Raw genomic sequence first — 22,354 nt, 5'->3', positions numbered from 1 at the left:
AGACCTCTGGAGTGGCTTTTTACAGCACTGTTTGTCAGCATTCAGGAACTTCCTTCTCAGTCCCAAGTTAAGATTTACTATTCATGTTACAATATCACTTCAGCATCCTGCATTGGCTCAGCTGGGAGTCACCTGAGCCATAAAGATGATCCCAGAGTAAAGTTGGTAAAGTAAACTGAAAAGGTTAGGCTGAGTTTCTGTCTTTCTTGTGTGCATTAAGGAAACGAGGCTGTGGTATTTACCATCTTCCAGCTGAGTAGCTGTGACCTTGGAGACATTTCAGGTAGACAAAAACAGGAAATTCCATTTCTTGCATGAGTCCAAATGGCAAGCAAAGCCCCAAAAGCTTATTGCCAAATATATATATATATTTTTTTTTCCATATTTATGGATGCCCACGTCTCTTTTCCTAGTGGCTGTGTGAGAAGACCTTAGGTAAGTTCTTTCTCTTTCCTGCACCTTACTTTCCCAGCAGGTAAATTGCTGATAATGGTGGAATTTTAAGAATTATTAATTATCTACAGACAAATGGAAATATTATGTACCAAAATCTCAGGTGTTAGCTTTTGGTGAGGCAGAGGCTCAACCCCTCTGTGGAAAACACCTGTATGATGGGATCTTAAGACAGGACTAAACACTGGAGCATTTCAAATGAAGTACACGTTCTCAGCCTTCACCTCTCTTTTTTCCTTTCAGGATTAAACTGTTTTTCTCAACATTGTAATTTCTTTTTTTCCTCCTAAAGCTCTTGTGCCTTCTGATTTTCCTTAATTGTTTTGTATGAGCTTTCATTTTTCTGACAATCTGTTGTTTTTACCTGCAGAGGTCAGCTTTTAGTCCCTGATACATGCTTAAATTTTTCAAGATTTAAAGCTTATGAGAGCAGCCCTGATGCCACTGGTAGAAATAGTCAGGTTCCCAAGTAAGGCATAAATTTAAAAGCCTTGTTGAATAGATTTAAATCTGGTATAATGCTACAGAAGTAGGACAAGTTGTCTGGATTTATACTGTGTGTTTGGAGGCAGATTCGGGACTTAGTCTTAATTTATTTCATTAGAAGCACCTCTAACACCTTAATAGATAGGTGCTCTGTTGTATAAATGCAGTTAAGGAGGATTACTTGAGACTTCCTATATACTGTATTTTTGAAGGTTTTCTGTCAGATATTGCAGTTGTAGTAGGAGTTGCAGAAAGCACCGTGTCCCCATGGTACATTACATGCAGCACTTCCCAGTGGCAGTAAATGTTCTGACTTAATCAAAAAGATCACATTTCTTTCTATTACTACCTGCCTGGAGAAGCTAGAATAACTTTTGGCCGAGGAATACATTAGTTTAAATCTTAAATTTCAAAATGAAATTACACGCAAGTCCTGCAGATGTGATTCATATGTCCCCCATTTCTTCCAATCCCTTCCTTTTTCTCCTTCTAGCTTTAATTCGTATGAGAACTGCAGTGCTGCTGGTAGGGCAGGCACTGGTGGGGCTCAGCAGGGTCATCCCATTTCCCCACCCATCCCTCTTCCCGCCAGAGATCCTTTATCTCAACCATTCCTGTGAGTTGTCCGCTCAGCCAGAGCCCCTCTTGCCCTTCCTGCAAATCATCCTCAAGCAGCCACAGCTTTAGATTTCAATCACAATGCTCTGCTCTGTGCAGGGCTCATGGAAAGGGCTCTGTGGGCATTTCAGGCTCTCCCCAGCCCAGCAGCTGCAGGAGGATCTTGTGTCAGTTTTGCATCTCCCTGCTGTGATGTGTGAGTGTCCCAGTTTGGAGAAGTAGGATAAAACTGGTACCTACCCTCTGCACGAGCCTGTCAGGAAGATTTATGAAGTGATATTTTCAAGGAGTAAAGCATTATTTAAGCCAGATGCTGTGATCTATTGATAACAAATGGGATAAACTTTGGGTAGTTAAATATTTAAAGCACGATCTTTGGAATTGGGACATCTGTGGCCTTTTCCATCTCTGCTAATGGCTTCCTGCCTGTCCCTGGACAAGACACATTCCTGTCCCTGCCACTCCTCTCCTCCCAGACTTTATATAATGCATCTGTTTATCTGTGGACTCTTCTGGTGAACAGTGCTCTGACAGGTGCTGGTGGAAAGGCAGGTACATCAGGCTCTGGGTGCTCATGAGACCCTCAGGATCCTCTTTACATGGAAGATTTTATCCTAGCCTGAATCTAGGGATGGAGAATTGCTCTTCCACCAACCATCTTCAGTATTATTTCTTTAAATTTTATTGCTATTATCTGTTCCAAATATTATATCCACTGTGTGACTTGAGTGCCAGGGGTTTAGGTTGTCACTATGTCATGGCTCTAGGAAACATCTGACAAAAGGTAGTGGGAGCTGTATAAGTGCAATGGTCTGAGACAGAGAAGATGGCTGGGAATAGATAATTTATGCATCCCTTCTGCTTTTAAACTCTGATTTGATGATTACAAAACAAACGCACATTCCTGTAGCTTCATCAATAAACCTTTTCACTTTTTAAAAGAAATGTGATGTTCACCTTTCTTACTGTTTGGTGCATTTCAGAGCTCAAGCACACATACAGACATAGCAAGGTTTCTGACCCTTTTGTATCATAGCAAAATATTCATAGAATGAAATTCCTGCAGTTGTACCCCAGAATGGTTTATCCAAGAGAGTAGTCTACATGGATCCAGTCAATCTGGGCAGTAGCCCAAACTCCAGCTATGAGAGTTCACCATCTGAGTCCCCCTGGTTTACATGATTCCTGGTTATAGATCATGAGATCCCTCACATCTTTAGTGGAACGTCCTACTTGTCCATGTAAAATGTCTTCTTCCAGTTATTTGCTCATGGAAGTATTTCCATTGTCCTGAAAGTGCATCTCGGTCTGGTGTGCATTTATTTGGCTGTGATCCAGGGGCACACTCAGCACAGATATCTTTTATAAATCATGCCCAATGTACTCCCATGTATTCTTTGAAGCACCACAACACAGAGTACACGATGTCACTGGATTCTTGGTGCCCACTCTGACTCAATTGCAGTGTGCATATTTTGTCATGGAGGACCTTTTTCTGCAGTACTTAATGTTCGGTGAGAGTTTAATCAAGAAACATGAGTAATTGGCATTAACATCCACTTCTGAGCAAGAGAACAGCTTTGATAGCATCTATCCTCATTAGACATTTCGTTCCAAACACTGTTCATTACAGTCAGCACTCCTCGTATTGGCTTCTACTTTGTAAATACAGCAGAGATTCTGCTCTGCACAGAAGCAGGCCTTGAACAAACACTGTGGTTACACAGATGGAAGAAGTTTCAACTGTCGAAAAGAAACAAGTGGAACACTAAAGTCACTTTAAGAAAATTTCTAAGCAATGTGCAACACAACAGAAAGACCGTCAATGACAGGATTTATTTACTGGCTGCCTACCTGAAGAGTAGGATTAATTTTGCTCACATTCTGAAATGAATCACTGGAAAAGCTCAAGCTTTGTCTTGGGAGGCCTGATGAAAGTTTATTGGGCTGCACTTATGGAACCAGAGCCATGATATGCAGTTAAGGGGCATCAGCCATGCCAGGAGTGAGATGGGAGGGAGCCAAGCAGGTCTCCATGCTTTGCACTTGCCTGCCTGTGTGAAAATCCTGAGCAGAAAATGGACTGTACCAGCAGGTCTGCACCACACCCCTTGTCCTCCTATCACTGGAATTAGTACAGGTGAGAGACGTTTAATCACCTTACAGTCTCTGTTGACTTTTTAAAATGCATCTTAAATAAAGACATAGTTAATAGGCATTCCTCAACAGAGGAGTAAGATTTCCTCTGTCCACTATGGAAATGAAGAACACAGTGCTATGGTTACAATGCCAGGGGAGAGTTTTGGTGTTGAATATTCTATACCATACACATCTGTGATGGGGGACATGGTTTCAGGAGGAAAGACCAGGGGGTGGAAGTGGGAAGAGGGCCATCCTCCCTGGTTCTCTAAGGGAAGAAGGTATTGGGGGCAGCCAGGTTTAGTTTCCCTAGTGGTTGTCAAAACCAGCACAACAAAGTAATGCTGATTTTCGGGTAGCTTATGAAATAACAATGTTGTGTTACCGTGGTATCTAAAATGGCCCTAAGGCAGAAGTTAGGAAATGTGTTCTGTGTCAATTCACCCCTACACTCTCTAATTAAATTTGTACCCAAATCAAGTAGTACAAAGTCTCAATTTGCTTAATAAGTTGACTTGACTAATAAGTAATTTTTTTAACAGTTACCCTGAAAATGTTAGGCAGCAGGAGTCCTGAATTTTGTATCTGTCAGTAGAAACAGTCTGTGTATCTTGTTCTACTGTTCTATGATACTTTACACTTTTATAGCTTTAAAGCACTACTGAGGGAATGTGCCACCTATTATTTCAAGTAATGCTAACTAAGCTTGTGTTGAGTGAAGCACAAAAACATCAGTTTCTTTATGTCAGTGTTTGAGAATAATGTGCCTGTGCAAGGACTCTTGGATCCCAGTTGCCTGCTGTGACCATCTGACCTGAATTTTTACTCCGTGCTGCATCCTGCAGGGTGATCTGCAGTAGCCAAATCATTTCAAAGAGATTTAGGCCCATGGCTTCCTGGGGGTGGTAAAGCCAAGAGCCAGAAAATCTTAGCAACCACTTCTTATTTAAGGAATTGCCATTTGAGACCTGCCACCCTAGATATTATCTAACAATAATTTCATATGGGACTAGTGTGGTTAGGGTCTTCATCTGGCATGCAGCACTGAAACCCATGAAACTTGGCTTTGCTTGGTTTTGGCCAAAATCTATTTGCCCTGAGCTGAACATAAAATTTGTCAGGATGAAGAATATAGTAGTTGAGTGCCCTGGGGCAGCAGTTTCTCAGTCACCTTTTCCTAGACAGAATGGTTTTGTTCTTACCATCCTTACATTCTTCATGCTTGTGTCCCAGGAAAAAGACTTAGGTAAAATCTTCCTCCCTTCTGGCCTCAAGACTGATCTGGGAGACTGGTTCAGCAGAAGAGAGCCCTTCCCAGTGCTACACACAGGTGAATGTGCTGCCAGATCTCACCTCTGACTCTTATTTTCTGCCCTCAGGTCATGCCATCTCATGCCACCTCAGGTGCCATGAGGCATTTGTGGGATAACACTTGCACTGCAGACCCTCTTGATGATGTTTCCTGTTGCCCAGTAGAAGCACTAAAGGAATTACAGCCCACTGGACAGGTACTTACAGATGCTGCTGGCCACAGTCCTTTTCTTTGGCATGTTTCAAACATCTCTTCTTAAAAAGTAGTAAAAGTTTGGCATTGTTACTACTGTTGCCATCACTTCCGAGTAGTAGCAACAAAACATGGGTTGCTCCAGCTAATCAACTTCCATTTCTCATCTCCTCTTTCCTTCATTTTCTCTACTATTCCTGTGCTTTGTTTTCTTCTTTCCTAGAGATTCAGAAGGATCTTGCGCTGGAGTAACAACTGACCCTCAGAAGCACTCCAAGAGTGGAGCTCTGATTCTTGCAGAACACCGAGGGAGAATTCTGTCAAGGGGAAAAAAGGTGAGGGAGTTGAGCAAAAGCAGGAGGGTGATACAGCTCTGATGGATCAGAAGAAAGAATAAGCTCAAGGAAAGAGTGTGAAGGCAGAACAAGGGATAAATGATAGAGATAAGAGCATAAATATGGGCAGGAAAAAACAACACAGGGCCTTAACAGCAGAGAGACATGATGAAAAAAGTTAAGGATGTCAGTAAGTAAATACACAGTCTGAATGGTAATGGATCAGAAGAGCTGAAGATCTGTGAATGTTGAGAAGAGGAAAACAGGCAGCAGAGAGTTTGGAGCAATCCAGTTGGCCAGAAGGGACCTTGACTCAGCTCTTCAGACCTCAGAAACTTACTGGAACAAGGTGGGATGATGAGAACAGGCTTTCTTGAGGGAATTCATGAGGTTTTCTGGGTGGATATTGCATGAAGAAACCTTTGCACAACAGATTTTTATCACTGCTGGCTTTGCTCCTAGCTGGAAATGCAAGGCAAAGTGAAAATAAGCATTTATTTTCCTTCAGCAATCCTCAATCATTGAAATATTGAGTGACTCTCTGAGTTTGGTTCAATCAATGCTGCTCTGGTCAAAGTTGTCACTTATAGACAAAAATGCAAGTATGCCAAAGAGAAAACAAGACCAGTAAAAAATAACACTATTGACAATGACCTTTGAGCAAAAGTGTATTTTGTTTCTGTTACTCGTATCTCTGAGAACCAAGTTCGCAGCAGCAGAGTTCACAGTAAAGTGTTTGAATAAATTCCTTGATTTGTCAGAAGTTCAGAGCACTTACTTCCCATGAATGAAGAGGAAACATCAAGTACCAAGTTTCTTCCAAAACAAATTAATTAGTTGTGACACTTTTTCTGATCCCATGTCTTTGACATGTCTCCTGTGACATCTTGGACTTTTTGGCTTGATTTCCTGGTAGAGAAACAGTCAGTGACAGGCTGGGTGTGTTCCAAGGGTTTTGTCACAGGATCTGGGAAAAAACCATGCAGAATTTTCTTCTTTTTTATGTACTGAGGGGAATAACCTTAAGAAAAAAAGAAATCCTCTGTTTACTCGTGGAACTTATTCTAAGCACAAAAAGCAATGAAGGATATCTGGTGTAGCTGAAACTAATTACAATACAGGGCATCTTTCCAAGATTAAACAGTGGCTCATACTAAAAAAAGATAGTCTTAAATATTTTGTGAAACCATACTGTCTGCTGATACTTTCCCTGAGTGTCATGGGGGATATTGAACTCTGGCCATGTGACTGAAAAAGTCAGTATAAGCTATTGCTTTTTTTTTAATGTTGAATAGCTCCATTTTGGATAAAAGAACCAAATTTGAGAGATGGAGAAATACTGCTTACCAGTGTGATAACCTTGTGTGGCAGTGGACTTATGATAAATACGCTATAGATCTAGAAGTTCAGTCTGATACATAGTCTGGACCAAAGGGTTCTCTTGCAGTGTCATGATCTATTGTATTGCCCAGCCAGCTGGAGTGGCATTAAAATGAATTATGCCAAGCTCCTGGTTTGGAAATTGTCTAGTCCATTATGTTTTAAGTACAGATTTCTTAAAGGGCAGGAGGGACCTTGGAGAGAGGGAATGAATCGGAAACAAATTGTAACCATGACATTCTGCCCTCTCTCCTCTCCTCTCCTTGCCATTTTTGGCAATTAGGGAATTATTTCCTCTTTCCTGTCAAGGACTGCTATGGCTTGAAAAAGACTTTTCAGTCATTTGCCTTGTTGTGATTTGCAGAAAGGGAATAAAAGGTTGTTTATCCTTCCATGCCTGTACAGCCATGCCTGTGCTTCCTTTTTTCTGATACGTGTCCTTTGCTTATTTTCTGATGAGATTTGATAAACCCAACATGAGAGATGCACCAGTGGATTGCTTGGGCTAAATCCTTAATAATTTTCAACTCTTCCATGATGCCACAAACCACGATGTGCTGTATTGTACAATCAGGCTCTATGTTCACACATTTCTGTTTATTGATAATAATCACATTTCTGCCTATTCTTGTTCTTCTGGCTGACTTGTGTGAGAAGGTCTCTAAGTTGTCTAATTCATTCTCAGGTTACTAGGCAAAGAAATTTCCTTTATTTTCTCCTATTTTCTTTTAATCCATGCTATTTTTAAATACCCTACTGATTATATTGTGCACTGTCAATAATGTAGCTAACACAGCTTCTGTTCTTCTGCAGCAACTAGAAAACTGAAAAGTTTTCAGCACCACCAAAAACATTCAGGGTGCATTTTCTGGCAATAGCTCATACTTTCATGATATCAGATAGCATCACTCCCTGAAAGACACTCTGATTTTGGCTTATCCAAAATATCCAGTAAGACAATGCAATTTTGATCCCTTACAGGCTATCTAACCCTGCAAACCCTGATCACTCAGACACAGAGCACACCTACAGTTCTGTGTCTCTACATGTGTTCAGCAATTCACATCATTGTGTGGTTGCCATCAATCTCAGCTCCCCTCACCTTCATTTGGGAACTGAGCTCTTATGAGCACTCACTTTGCATTTTGATCTCTCTGGCCTCCAGTAAAGTGTGCAATTCAGTATGATACCCAAGCAGATCATGTGCTAGTCAAGGGTGAGTCACCCTCAATCCTGGATGTGCAGAATTGCTTATTGAGTCTAAAGGTGGAGGAGACTCACATCTGTTTCCCCTGAATTCATATACAGTTGGCTTTGGATGCACTAATCAGATGTCCAGGAGGGATCTGGTCACCATGGCTATGACTTTGCATGAAGTCCTTGAAACTGCATTCCTAATTTTGAACTGTGGTGTCTTAGTCACCTTCAAGAAATTAGATTTTATGTGATCATAACTTGGTTGCTTATTTTGACAGATGCCAAAAATATTGGTACAAGTACTCTTTTCTAATAGCTCATCTTGCAGTCTGTGCCTCTGGATCTGGTTCTCACATGGTTTATGTAAACTTTTCAGTGTGCAATTCCTATGAAGAGATGATCAATTTGTGTAATTTAATAATTACAAATAAAACCATACTTCAGATTTTTCCAGTGTCATGAGCAGCTGTTGATGGATCTACAAGCAGAGTATCTGTCCATGCCCTCCCAAGGCTCTCTTGGAACTGCTCAGTGATGTTAAGCACTTAAACAGCAGGGATATTTTGGGAACAGTCCAGCTTGCTCTGGTATTAGGAACCATTTAGCAAATGGTGATAACTAATTTAATTAGGATCAGATGCTGATGCCATTTGTGAAGATGATGCCGTATGGACACAACCCACTGTTCTTTGGCTCTGAAGCATCTTTCTCTGATTTTTTGGAGTGCTATGAGATACAAGCACAAACACATTGACAGCAATGCACAGTAAATGGTTGGAGTATTTGGATATTTGTCATTCAACCAAGGTATTTTATCTACTCAGTTGTCAGATGCCATAAAGACCAGCAGTTTTATATTTCTTGAAAGAATTCATTCCTCAAATGACTGTCTCAAAGTAATCAATGTTCTGAAATTCTTGTCACTTACTGTGCAATTTACACGTTAGGTTGAATTTACACACTTTGAGTGCTCAGAAGATTGGTCTGCATTGATAGTATATGTCTACTTCTTGTCAGTCAATAGAGGGATTCTGACTAATTGCTGGTGTTTTTCTGCTGTTGTGGATTATGCCCACATGTTCTCTGGAGCATGACTTCTATCTTCTGTCAGTTCAGGAATAATATCCTCACTTAATAAGTTGCTTACCAGGTCAAGAAAATCCTGTTTGTATTTTTTACCTCCTACAATTTTTCCAGCTGAGCTGTGGAGCTCCCTGCCACAGGATAACACAGATACTAAAAGTTTCTCTGGTTTTTGGAAGATGTTACACAAGTAAATGAGATCTCTTGTACTATCCTCTCTCCATCTTGCAGTGGTGCTGATGACAAAGGCCTGATACAGATTGTTGTACTTATTTTGTCAGTCCTGGCTGAAGATGTTTTGGATCACAGGCTTGATCCAAAGTGTGCATATGACCGTATTTTTATCACTTCCACACACCATGGCTTGTGTTGAAGCACCAGTTGAATCAGTGGCTGTTAAGTTTACTGCCAGTGCCTCACATTTGACCACCATCAAAACTGACCATTTGTTGTGGTGACGTATGGAGAGAAGTAATGGAAGCACTGCTGACACCTCTGGGTACACACCTGATGTCCCCTACTGACAATGACAACAGGGTCAGGATTAACTATAACCCTACTGTTTTTCTCATGTTTTTTTCTCTGGTCAGGTCCACTCTTAGTGACCTGGATGTTTATCCCCTTACATTGTGCTTGTGGACTTAACATCTGGCAGTTACATTTATCACACAGCTGGATGGTGATTTCTTGTTTGGCAGCTCAGGGGCCTTTAGCATTTTCAGATATTCTTGTCAGTGCTGGTCCTGGTGAGAAGCCTTTTCTAGGTAACTGACAGCTTACACATCTAGGCACATCCTTAGCTGTGATATTAGGTATTTAGCAGGATTTGTGGATTCATAGAATCTGACAGGGATAGCAATGAAACATTTCTGCTGGGGTCCTGTTATGGATTAATATCTATGAAGAATATTTCATTTTCTATTCTCTACGTGGCTGCTACAGGAAACTCCAGACTGAGAAAAAGGGAGAGTTCTAAATCCTGTCTCATGGCTGCATCTCTGATTTAAAATATTCTTGTCGTTATACTGAAAATTTGAAATCCCATGAAATCTTGTTGTCTCTGTTTGCAATGGAGGAAGAACTAAGATAATCTATGCATAAGAGTGAAACAGATCTGACTCCCTGCAAACAGTTTTTAACCAAGAATTCTTTCTTATTTTATTAACCAACTGAGAGTATACCTATTGTGTGACTGAGCCAACGCTCCATTATTTCAAATTTGTAAATGCCTCACTCTGGTCCTCCAAGGAGTTCTCCAGCACAGTTGTGAGAGAATTGCACAAGCTCTACTTCCATGGAACGTTTTTCCCATTTTTTTTCTCATCAAGAAGCAACAGAAAGAGAAAAAAAAACCAAAACCTTTAATCTGCTGGTTTCTCAAACATTCCCCAACAGTTTGTGAACACAGAATGAGAAATCCTTCGAGAGATACAATAGGTGATATAATTCATAATGGTTTTCACAATTGCTCTTTTGACTGTTACGTACAGACACAGACAGCAGCCACAGTCTCTGTCTTGGGCAGTCTCCTCATTTTTTTGCTGCTGAGATCCTTTAGAAGAGGGGACAGCTTTCTGCAATGTGTCACGTGCTGTTGAAGGACTGATGGAAGCTGGTGGCATTTGGCTCTAGCTCTGAGATTTTGCTAGATGGGTTTTACCCTCTGAACAGAAAATCTCTCTCCACATTTAAATGTTTAGTTGAGGAAGGTTTGCTATTATAAAATTGGTACACTACAAATACAATCAAGATCCAAGAAACAGAACAGCTTAGATAACAACCATTGATGAAGAGAAGTCCATCTTCACTCACAGAACATGTAAATATAGTGGGAGAATAATGTGGTTAAAAAGGATTGAGAAGAAACTGAGACAATATTGTATTAGACAATAGTAAGGGTCTACAAAACATATTCCATAAAATCCCATATCCCCATTTCTAGAATCATTCTCCTTTTTCCAATCAGAGTTTCTAGGCTCACCAATATTCAGAATATGTGGTTTAATAACAAAGCCCAGTGTTGTCTGTGTTTTGGGGTTTGTTTGTTTGCTTATTTGTTTGTTGGGGTTTTTGGTTGGTTTGTTTTGGGTGTGTTTTTTGTTTGTTGGTGGGTTTTTTTGTTTTTATTTGGTTTTAGGGTTGTTTGTTTGTTTTAATAAACAACCTGCAAGGGTTTTTTTAATAATGAAACCAGTGCTTAGCCTCATTCAGAGAGCAAAGCTCTCACTATGTTACAAGTTGCTCAAATCTACAGGAAGATGAACTCCTGCCCTAAGGAGCAAGGGACAACAGGTATGTGCTAAAGAAAGGATTGGTTGCAGGGCAGGAACAAATGATGTAAAGACAGGAAAGAGGTGCTTTGATTTTTAGAATAAATCTGGGTTGGTTTACATCTTTTCAGGTGCACAGCACTATCCCGGTATAATGAAACAGAAAACTGAAGTGCTTAACCCGAGAAGATGAGAGATGTACAAACCAAATCTGTGATGTGCACAGCAACCAAGAAATGGCAATAACTTTCTAGCTACGAGTCTAGGATGCTCCTGTCAAAAGCACTGATGACATTTGATGCAGCAAATAAGACTGGAAGGAAATTTCAGAGTCAACATTTGCCCTGGAGCTTCTGACAAGCAGATGTAAACTGATGGTCATCAGGATCCTCTGCCAGTGGAAGAACATGTCTCAGGACATGTTGAAATTGAGTTATCATTGGCTAAATTGAATTGCAAGAAATCTGTGTGTGTGTGTGCAGTCCTTTGAACTGAAAGAGCAGATACCCTGCAAGCAGAGAGGAATGAAAACCTGTGATGTGTTTCTGTGCAGGCAGTTCCTGATATTTGGGAACTGGGACCTATGATTTTCCTTACCAAGCTGAAAAGCTTAGTGTTAAAAGGCAAAACATGATCTAATGAACATGGAGAGACAAGGAAAAACATGATCTAGTGAACATGGAGAGACATAAATACTCAAGAAAAATTCTGACTGCTGTGAATAGAAGCTTTAGGAAGGAACTGCCTCCACTTGCCCAAATATTTGTTCCTGTTCCAACACAGAGTTCCTTTAAGAGTTGTGAATTAGAATAACAGGCAGCTGTGACACTTCTCTTACAGAACCACTCAAAGTTCTCCAGACTCCAAACTGTACAAAGTATTTAATTTCTAGTTCTAAAAAGCATATTTAATCTTTGTTTTTATAAAGCTTTCATATCTTGTTTTGGAGCTTAATTAAACTGGGATTTATTGGTGATACAACATCAGGAAACTTGCAAAGCTCCTTTATTTTTCTGAGCAACTTTAAATTTAAGGCTAAAAGTCTGCAAAGGCAAGTATCATTATTTTTGTGTCACTCTCTGTACATGAAACAGAAATTTTAAATCAGATTTTGATCCCATATATATATACAAACACACACACACGTGTGTATATTTATAGATTTATTGATTTAAAATTTATGTTTATGTTATTTAAAGACCTCTTCCTCTACCTGATGAATAAAAATAGATTTACAACTGAATGAAAAATATTACTTCTATTTTTCTCTTTATTTAGAGGAATACAACTGATTTCTATAGTAGTTGTCTCTGATTAAAGCTAGTGAGTGTACCAGAACAGCCTTTATGTATCAGGGTATAGAACAGCAAGCTGAAATCACCCAAACAAGTTTACTGTTCAAGCTAGGATTTAAAAGTCCTGAAAATCCTATTTATGTAATTTTTATTTCCCTTTAACCCCTTGGCAATAGCTGGTAGGACTCCTGCCATAAGCACTAATGAATTTTGCATTGAATTCTGACTCTTGGCATTTAGGGCTTAATAAAATCTTCTTTTCCTTTATCTGGAAGATTCCTTTTCTGCTAATTGGTGTCAACATCAATCAAGATCAGAAGTGCAACAACACTAGTTTAAAGGCCTTTTGCTCATCTGCTTTATACCCCAAGTAATATGGAGCTGTAGTCAGCTTACACATAAAAGCAGAAATAAATATCCTTTCACTGTAAAATGCACAAGATTCTCAGAAACTTTGGAAAATGCTCCTGTTGCTGTAAATTAAAGCTGATTTCAGAGATCTATCAGTTATACAAGTGGTATTTTGAGTAGGGCTCTGCTAAATACTCTGTGTAGCCTTAGAAGAGCTCTAGATCTCCAAAAGTGTGGATGACACTGTGGAGGTTTTCTTTTGGGAAAGAGCTTCTGGAAAATGAGGGCTGGATCACAGCTCCATGAATGTACATGCTTAATATCATAACCATCTTTGGGGGAACTTTCACTCTTTATGGAAGTTAAATGCATCAAACCTGTGGCCAGGGTAGGGTTGCAAGTGTGGCTGCTGATGGGTAGTACCTGGTTTCCATTAGAGGTGACTGCCCCTTGCCCCTTGCCTTGCAAGGCTGGAGACCTTGGGTCCTACTGAATTTGGGGTTTGCCCAGGTCAGAAGCAAGATCCAGGCAGTCTAGGACTCTGGGTAAGTCCCTGCAGAGGATGTTTGGTGCTGCACAAAGTGTTGTGTGTGTTGGTGAGACGGTGGCTCCTGGGGCAGTCAGCTCCCCCCATCCCTGCAGGAACTGGTAGAAGGGTGCAGCAGCCCACCAAATCCAGTTGTGGGGTTGCAATGACTTCTCCTTCTGTCTGTTGAGAGATTTGGAATACTGTTATTTCTCTAGACAAGCCATTGTAGGATGATATCTAAAATCAAAACAGCTGCCCATTATACACAGGCTCCTCCTGAACTCTGATCCTCTCCCGCCTGTCCTGCAACAAGAAACACAGAAGTGGAATCCTTACAGTGGCAAGGGACAGCAGCCTCCATCCCTGACAGTGACAAAGGGTAGGTGTGTGTCAGCACAAAGACCAAGCCAAGGGCTGGAGGAATGACTGGGAAAGGTGATTTCTGAGGAATGACCTTTAATAATGATGAAAACTTGTGTGGCAACCCCAGCTCAGGGTTCCCCACCTCCATCACTCTTAGTGTGAGTAGAGAGTTGAGAAGGCACATGGAGATCCCAATGCCTCTGCCAACACAGAAAATTCCATTGATGAGTCTGGTTGTGTCCTCTGAGAGACAACGTATTGATTACAGTAGTAAAACATAAGTGAAGAAAAAGATTTTTCTACACAGAGAATCAAAGACATATGGTAAAAAACCTGTAATTACTTTATTTTAAACAAGGGTTAATGACATGCAGGATATTTCCTGCTTTTCCCATGGCTGAACTGGGAAAAAGTACTTTCATACACAGAAGCAGTATGAGACTGAAGTCATTCCTGACAGAGGATGAGGCACAACAAACAGCAATTTCCAGTCCTCCCATGCTACCCTGTGGCTCACACTGCTGCACAACCTGTTGGGCTGCAGCGTTAGGGTGGCTTCATCTTGTTGCCCGGTGAAGCTTAAATGAAAAATGGGGAGCTTCATGAACCTTCCTTTGTTAGGTGCTGCAGTGACCATTAATAATATACAGGGGCAGGAAAAGCATGTACATGGAATCATGGGGTCATTTAGGTGGAAAACATCCTTAAGGTTATCGAGTCCAACCAGTAACCCAGCACTGCCAAGTCCACCACTAAACCATGTCCCCAAATGCCACATCCATATGTCTTTTCAATATCTCCAGGCATGGTGACTCCAGGCCTTCCCTGAGCAGCCTATTCAATTGCTTGACAACCTATGGTGAAGAAATGTTTCCTAATATCCAATCTAAAGCACCCACGGCACAATTTGATGCCATTTCCTTCTGTCTTATCACCTGTTACTTGGTAAAATGAAGAGGCTGATCCCATCTGGCCACACTCTCCTGTCAGGGAGTTGTAGAGAGTGATAAGGTCTCCCCAGAGCCTCATTTTCTCCAGGGTAAACAGCCTCAGCTCCCTCCACTGCCCCTCATAAGTCTTGTGCTCCAGACCCTTCTCCAGCTTCATTGCCCTTCTCTGGACCCCCTTCAGCCCCTCAATGTCTCTCCTGAGCTGAGGGGCCAAAAACTGCACACAGCGCTCAAGGTGAGGCTCCCCAGTGCCCAGCACAGAGGGACAGTCACTGCCCTGGTCCTGCTGGCTGCACTATTGCTGGCCATGATGCCATTGGGCTTCCTGGCCCTTTTGGCCCAGCTGGGCAAACACTGGCTCCATTCTGCCCTCTGCTGGCCAGCACACCAGGGCCTTTCCTGCTGGGAGCTTTCCTGCCACTCTGCCCCAGCCTGGAGCACTGCAGGGGTTTTTTTGGGACACAAGGGCAGGACCTGACACTTGGCCTGATTGAGCCTCACACAACTGGTCTCATTCCATCGATCCAGTTTTTCCAGAACCCTCTGCAGAGCCCTCCCAGCCTCTAACAGATTGATGCTCCCACCCAACTTGCTGTTGTCTGCAGATTCACAGTGAGTGCACTCGCTCCTCTCACCCAGATCACCAGTGAAGATACTGAGCAGGACTGGGCCCAATACTGATCCCTGGGGGACCACCAATGACACACTGGGTGCAGCACCACCACTCCCTGGGCCCAGCCATCCAGGCAGTCCTTGACTCAGCAGAGAGTGCACCTGTCCAAGCTGTGGCTTTCTGACTTTTCCAGGAGAGTGGCCTGGAATGCCATTTTGACCCTACTTCATCACACAGTGCAGTACAAGGCTGTGCCTGGTCAACAGAGCAGTGGCAAATCTCTTGGTGTCCTGCAGACCATTGTGCATTTTGAGTAATAGCTGCCTGGGGAGCAGGTTAATGCCAGGCACAGGCCCTGTTTGCTGTAACTCACATGAATAGCTATGAACAGAAAGGCTGAACGTTGCGATGACAACACATCAATAAGCAGAGCCGCTTTCTCCACCTTTTGACATGAATTACCTGTCTTGGATACTGCACTATAATCAGTGCTTACATCACCAGAAGGAAAATAAAGGCCAGTATGACCTTCTGGAGCAACAGGACCTGTTTTCCTGGACTGATGAGAGAGTCATTAGTCTGAAAAGTTACTTGGACTGTCAGTAACCTGCTCACTGTGTGATGCAGTGCCTTGGCTGAGCCACACCTCCGAGTTTAATTTATCCCTTTTGCACAGGGGAGTTCTTTAGGGGCTGTCACAGTAAATGCAGGCATGATGGCTGGGCAGCCTGCAGTAGGACAAGGACAGCACACAGACCCTGTGCAGACTCAAGCATGAGCTCTTTGGGGTGGATCACTGGGGTACAGAGGGAGAGCAATGGGAGGAGTAGTTTAGCTGGGATTTCCAGCAACCCTCCTGACCCACCTGGCTGTGTGTGCCCCTGGTACTGGGGAAGAAAGCAGCCACAAAAGCAGTGGGACTGATTGTGCATTAGAGGAGCTCTCCTATCAACAAAAAAACAGGTTATTTTGTCTCCATTCACCTTCTAAGCAGATCAGGGCAGCCCTTAATGCTGGTCTTAGCTATTTCCCTCTTCATTTCACACATATTTCAAACAAACAGGGATGACAAAAGCATGCAATTTATTGCAACACACAGTGCTGGTAATTTTGCAGGATCTGAGGCCAGCTGAACAATATGCTGCTGACCTTAAATTGCTCATTCCCCTTTGCTGTTAAGCAAAAGAATAAATCAATGGGTAATTCCTTTCTCTCACCATACCTCCTCTCCCTCCTCCATTTTTAAAGCCAGACATCAGTCCTTTTTATTTAGTCATGACAATGCAACTAGTGCAAAGAAAATCTTAGTTCCCAACCAGTATGTTTAGTTTCTTTTATAGTGTTAATTAGGTGTGCTTAGTGCCTTTCTGAGAAAGGCAGGATGCTAACCTTAGAAAGTCAGATAATCCTATTGTCAAATATATTTGTTTAATAAAATAGGTTTGTTTCCTTTTCCTTAGGAGGACTTAGCTTAGAGGATTTAGCCTCTCCTCTAAAACCCAGACTAAAGAGGGATTGCTGGATACCAGCGTATGTTGTGGGGCAATGATTGCAGAATTACCTGCTGCTATATTTTGTCTGAGCAATGTGTTGCTGCAGCACAGCACAGCTGCTGGAGAAGCTGGGACAGATGTAAAACCATTTTAATCCTTTGTATTCTTACCTGAAGTTATTGAATAGCATGCATGTTATTAGAACAAAGTTGAAAGGCTCTTTTTTAATACACAGAAAACATGAACAAGGTACTCCTGCTGCAGTTGAACACGTTCTTTGGCAAGCACAACTTAATTTAGATTTGGAAGTAGCTCAGAGCAACTAATTCCTCCTTTAATTTATACACGAACACTTTCTGAATTTGAGAGTCTGGATTGCAGTGCACCTTCAGTGCTTCAAAGTGAAATGATACACAGAGAAAAGGGCTGGAGCAAAAAGCCACATCATACGAGTCTGAAGTTTCCCATGAGCTAATGGGTGCAGTATTCTTTGTGAATTTGTATAGGCATGTCTGTTTAAATGTGGAATTTTTACAAAATCATGCCACACTGAGCCTGGCAGATCCTGTGAAGTGGGAGCCTGAAGTGTGTTTGTTTCCCTCCCTCTCATGCCCACAGCAGTGAGGCTGCTCCATGTCCTGCCCGACTTGCTGTGCACAGGACAAAAGGAGCACAGGCAGGCAGGCACTTTATCTGAGCTGTCCATATGGGACCACAATTAGGATTTCCTACCAGCTCAGAAAACCATTCTAATAGGAAGAAATAAGCCATAGGAATTAAATTATAAATGTATATGCTGCCCTTAGGGGATATCAGTTTGTATCACAGAGTATCCATAACAATTCCCTTTTGTGCTGTTGGGCAGGGGAGGCCAGTTAAGCTGCTCTGTGGTAAATGAACTGTTAATATCTGAGGCACCCTCTAAGAGAAAAAAGCATGAGGGCACTATATCAATTTATTGTACTGTGATGAAATATGAACTGCAGGAAAAATAGGAAAAAAATCTGTTTCAGTGAACAATCACATTTTGGAATGTTTTTTTCCTCAGTGCTAGAAATTTAATAAAACAACTGGAAGTCATCAGGAAATAAATTATTTTGTGACTTAGGAGAAAGGTTTGGGGGTTTGTTCAGAAAAGCTGAATATCCTTCTCATCTCTGTTTCAGCTGAGCCATGTCACAGAGGCCAGCCATGATTTGGTTTCTCAACAGGCTGTTACCTTCAGGGCTTGTTAGGCCTTTGATTTCACTTGATATGGAAGTGCCCATGGTCTTCCGAGCCTGTTATCTTGCAAGATGAACAATCAACAATAAATATGAATTTAAAAAAGTAAAGTATGTGCCAACAGACCAGTGAAGTACAGAGCCACAAGGTCAGTAGTCCTTGATAAGCAGTTGGCTATGAATTACCACTGCTGATTAATCCAAAGCATTGCAGGAACGTTTTCTGTCACAGAACTGTAGAATGACTTGGGTTAGAAGGTACCTTGAAGGTCAATTGGTTCCAATACCCCTGCCATGGGCAGGGACACCTTTCATTTGGCCAGGTTGCTCAAAGCCCCATCCAGCCTGGCCTCGAACTTCCAGGGATGGGGAGTCCACAACTTCTCTGAGCAGCTTGTGCTAGTGCATCACCACCCTCACAGGAAAGAATTTCTGTCTAATATCTGTCCCTTCATTCTTCTACATGGTCTTCTGCAGAAGTTAATTTTACAGAACCAACATCCAGCATTTTTTTTTGTTTTAAATTTTTCTGCCATGAAGTTCTACTTCACCTCTCTCTTTACTGGTTTCCCCCCTCCTACTATGAGACAGAGTGAGTAATAAGAGACTATTCAGTTTGTGCTGGTTTAAGACTTGTCATCCTGTGCTTTATGACCTAGAATTAGTCTTGCTACAAAAAAGAGCCACTGGGAACAGAGACTTATTCTCTGTTCAGAATGACAGCAGGATAGACAGGTGTCATCTCATGGTGACATTTAAAGGTGAAGGAGCCCCATGAGTGAGGGAGTTCAGTCTGCTGTAATCAGTGTCAACCCTTATGAAGACTATTTTTGTCAACTTTATTTATTCCTTTGAGACATTGCTTTATAATAACAGGAAGACTGTAATTTAAATGGTTATGGGGCGTGGGTGGTTGAATTATTCATTCTTTACAGAAGGCAGACTCCATCGAAATCCAGAAGTGGCTGACCTGCAATATCCTCTGTCTTCCCTTCCCACCTGCTGTGCCCTGAAACACAAAATGAATACTATGGCTCCTTCAATTAACCTGCAGGAATGGAAAATTAGCATCTTTCCCTTTTATTTAAGGAAGATGCTTCATCCCTGAGACTTTTACAGAGACACTTTAATTGGTCATCTTTCTGAGGTTTTATTTTATTAGGAAACAAGGGGCACCATTTTGCAGCTAGCCTATGTAAAAATGCTGAATTTTATTGTAACATGGATCTTAAACCACTGACATAAAGGCTTGTGTGGAAAATTTGCAATAGCTTCTACTATTTAAATGCAGATATACATACAGACCTTTGTTTTAGATATCAATCATTTGATACACCTTGGGTTTAGTCTCTCCCCTTAATACCTGTGATTCTTTCTGAGATGCATATTCTTAAAAAAACCCCAACCAAACAAAGCCAAAACAACAAACCCCTCCCAAAACAACAAAAAACACAACTGAAAACAACCAAGAACCAACCCAACAACCTTTCCTCCAGTTTGTGCATCTAATATCAATATTCCCTGTACAGCATCTGTAAAAATTTGTTTCATCCAGGCTGGTCCCTCACCTTATCCAAATGCCCCTTAGGCCACCAGCTGCTGCTAGAGCAGAGAGGCACTTAGAGGGGAATGTACTGGCCATGGCATGCCAAATGCATTTGCCACAGCAGCAATCCTCTTTATTTATCTGTCTCTTCCTCTAGAAATCTTGAGTGTGTTTAAATATTAAAGCTGGACACATATCAGTGTATCCCCTGTGGAGTCTTTCATTGAAAATACCCAAAACCCTATAAAATCAGCTGATCCTTTTGATGTTTGGAAAGTGGTTGCTAACTGAAGTGGCTGGGCTGGGAGTTCAATATCAGACTCCCATAAAAGTATCTACAGTATCTATCTATAAAGTATCTATCTATCTATAAAGCTGATAATAGTAATCTCCTTGCTGGGTATTCCATTCTTCCATTCTGCTCACTAGCATATCTTTTTTTTTTTTTTTTTTTTTTTTTTTTTTTTTTTTTTTTTTTTTTTTAAGGCTATTTAGGAGAATTTGTTTGCTTTATTTCTACCTCAGTGAAGCATTGATTTTCTTTGTGTCTTAGAGAAATAGCTTAACCAAAAAATACATTGAGGTTACAGAAATCTATTCATTTCCTAGGCAAAACTGTTGATAGTACTGTCTAAACCAGAATTATTTCATCTGTACTGAGAAGGGAAAGTGGTTGCTGTGTCAACAGGGTGAAAACTCAGCAATTCTAGCATTCAAGGGGCTTTTGCCTTAATAATGCTTGTCCACTTCCATCTCCCTATAAAAACAGATGGAGAAGGACAGCAGACTTCCAGGTACTTTTCATGATGACAGACCTAAGCACAGCTGGGAAGAAGAGCAACTTCCAAGCCCTTTAGGATTAAGTTAACATGCAAAATAAGAGTATGTGCTTTGCTTTACAAAGTAAACCCTTTCCATGCTCTCAAATCAAGACTGGTAAAATACAAGGACAATTGTCCAGCTCCTGCAGAAATATTTATACTTCCATTTAATTTTCACATCAGGCACCAATGCTATTCATGAAGACTAAAAATGGAAGTCAGAAGACAAGAGAGGTTCTCAGCCAAATTAGTATTGTCTGTCAGAAAGAACAAACTCTTTCAGCAGCTGCCACATTAACCATTGGCCTCAGTCAGTTTTCCAGTGAGTAGCAGGCACTTTTCCAGTTTTCTAAACATACTATTGCCTTGGCAAGGAGTAAATGGGCTCCTGTGCCAGGACACTTGTATCTAGAGCATACTTTGACTCCTTGCTGTGTTTGCAGAAATCCAGGTACACATCATTAATCACAAAGCCTGTCCGATTCTTGAATTATTTAATACAATATTGGAGAGGGTTTGAATTATTTAAAGCAATATGCGAAAGGTTCTCTGTGATATACATGCAGAGATTATTAAGAACCTTGCTAAACAGACTCAAATTGCCAGAATCTAATATCAGCTCCCCATGTTCCATAGGCCTAACTCAAGGAGGGAAAGAAACAAAATACTGCTGTCCAACAGCCTCCTGGTTTACCCTAAAATTTACTGCAGCTGTTATAAATAAGTGAAATGGTTTTAATCTACCTCATTCGAAAGTGCTCAAAATATGACAGGGAAAAATGGCCAATACATTGTAATTTGGTATTAGTGGAGAATAGAAAAAACAGGTTTATCTGATTCTCCTGATCCTGTGAATAGGCAGATAGAACATGGGGACAGATTGCCTTCCAAAGTGCTTTGAGCTTGCTTTTTTGTTTTCTGTAGAGACCAGGGATGAAAGAGCAACTTCTATAATGAATCTGGTTGTTCTTCAAGATGCATTAAGAGTGAAAAACTTTACTTGGGTGTACTTAAGAAATTCATTCATCTCCTTTGTCACTCTCAGAACAAGTGGACAACAGCCAGATCAGTACTAAGGGTGCTCCCTTTTGTACCTCTTTGTTTGGGTTATGCTTATGCTCCTCACACTCATTATGAAGATGGGCTGGGAGGAACATCCTGAGCCCTAGAGAAGAGAGAAGTGGCAGCTGAGTAATTCTCATTGTCAAAGTATCACTTTGTATATCCTTCCCCCTCCTCCTCTTTTCTTGCATAGCCATTTGCTGAGGAAGTTGAGGACCAGATCCTTAAAGGCCCTTGAGGACAGATGCCTGTAGATTTAGGATCCCAGAGAAGTGTGCATGCCAGGTGACCCTAATCTGAGCTGCTGTCTCAGTTTGACAATGCCTTCAGGCAAATTAGCAGATATACTGCAGTTATTTTCTTGGAACTTTTCATCCCAGCCAAGCAGGTGAACTGAAATTTCCTACACAGTTTTCCCCTTTAGCTTCACACAGAGAAACTGAGATTCTCCTCCAGTCACAGCATTGCAGAGCTGCAGTTCTTTGTGCAAACCTGCTCATACATCCTTTAACCGGGCCCAACAGGGGCATGGACATTAAGGAGTCATTTTCAATAGAATATTATTTTCCCTCTGTTTCTAAGTAATTTACCTCTGAATAAAAGCCCAGTCAGTTTTCCTTGAAAATGACATAGCATTTTCCCA

The 22,354-nt window shown here is 41.4% G+C and overlaps 1 long non-coding RNA gene across 1 annotated transcript; it reads left to right on the top strand.

Moving 5' to 3' along the window:
* Positions 1 to 296: 296 nt before the first annotated feature.
* LOC134561918 (uncharacterized) lies at positions 297 to 13,089 on the top strand. Its single transcript, XR_010083014.1, has 3 exons — positions 297 to 435; positions 5,424 to 5,535; positions 11,597 to 13,089. It is a non-coding gene; the product is annotated as an uncharacterized LOC134561918 (long non-coding RNA).
* The last annotated feature ends 9,265 nt before the right edge of the window (positions 13,090 to 22,354 follow it).

This window comes from Prinia subflava, chromosome 1 (assembly GCF_021018805.1).
Source record: "Prinia subflava isolate CZ2003 ecotype Zambia chromosome 1, Cam_Psub_1.2, whole genome shotgun sequence".
NCBI lineage: Eukaryota > Metazoa > Chordata > Aves > Passeriformes > Cisticolidae > Prinia > Prinia subflava.
This window is presented reverse-complemented; position numbering and strand designations above follow the sequence as displayed.